The sequence below is a fragment of the Mandrillus leucophaeus genome, unplaced genomic scaffold (assembly GCF_000951045.1).
Source record: "Mandrillus leucophaeus isolate KB7577 unplaced genomic scaffold, Mleu.le_1.0 Scaffold168, whole genome shotgun sequence".
NCBI classification, from domain to species: domain Eukaryota; kingdom Metazoa; phylum Chordata; class Mammalia; order Primates; family Cercopithecidae; genus Mandrillus; species Mandrillus leucophaeus.
In genome coordinates this window covers 19,343-20,418 of record NW_012101676.1, presented here as the reverse complement: position 1 = coordinate 20,418, position 1,076 = coordinate 19,343, and the positions used below count along the sequence as shown (strand labels likewise).

General features: G+C 43.9%; 1 pseudogene across 1 annotated transcript in view; it reads left to right on the top strand.

Annotated features, from left to right (window-relative positions):
• Positions 1-216: 216 nt before the first annotated feature.
• The window catches only part of LOC105537035, a 10,163-nt pseudogene continuing 9,303 nt past the window's right edge, over positions 217-1,076 (top strand). The window contains exon 1 of the transcript XR_001005660.1: positions 217-343. The product of XR_001005660.1 is annotated as a 60S ribosomal protein L23a pseudogene (transcript). The remainder of the gene's footprint in view (positions 344-1,076) is intronic.

Here is a 1,076-nt window from a genome sequence, read left to right as displayed (position 1 = left end):
GTAAGACTAGAGATAGATCGTAAACATAATAACAGGGATTATGCTCAGAGTCAGGGCCAGAAGTATGGTTTGAGGGTCATGGTTGGGGTCAACATCAATGTCAGGGTCAAAGTAAGGGTCAGAATTAGGGACTAGGGTAGGGCTCAGGGTTTAGGTTCAGGGTCAAAGTCTTGGGACAGGGTTAAGGTTAGGATTAGAGCCAGAGCTTTGTTCTCCTTGGGACCCACCCGAGAGTGGGTCACCATGGCTTTGGAGCACCTAGTAGCGTGTCCACCTTGAAGACCAGAGTTTCGATGACCTTAAGACTGACCTGGGGAGACGTGACTGCAGGCCATTGAGGAAGGTGAGGCAAAAGCTTCCTGTCTGCTCCCCCTGTGCTGAGGAGGGAGCTTTGCTATGGGCTTTACTTTCACATGTGACATTCTACAAGTCTTGTTTTACAAAAGCCTCCCTGCCTTGAGGCTTTGGCTGCTCATCGCTGTTCATCATCACAGCGTGCCATAACATATGGTAAGATTTGGGCTTGTTTCTGGGGAGAGGTCTTGATACAGAGAAAGGAGCAATGCTTAGAGCCACCATCAGGACAGTTGGGATGAAAGCTGGGGATGGGCAGAGGCTGGAGGAAACATGCACCCCGCTGTAAACACTTTTATTCATGTTTTAATTAGTAATTTTTCTTACAGTGTTAAAGTAGTAAAAAATAGTATTGAAAAATTGAAAAGTAGCCATATTAAGACTTGCAACATTATTTAAGTTTAAATATATTATTTGTGTCTCATCAACATTTTTTTATTTTGTTGAGAAAGTCTAAGGTTAATTGGCAGCATATTTGTAATAGTAGATAGAATAATGTCTGTTTTATAAACATTGACATCCTACATTACACGTGTGAATCCTGAAAATCTGAGACAGCTCTCAGATTTTTTAGAAAGTGTATTTTGCGGCCGGGCGCAGTGGCTCAAGCCTGTAATCCCAGCACTTTGGGAGGCCGAGACGAGCGGATCATGAGGTCAGGAGACCGAGACCATCCTGGCTAACACGGTGAAACCCCGTCTCTACTAAAAAAAATACAAAAA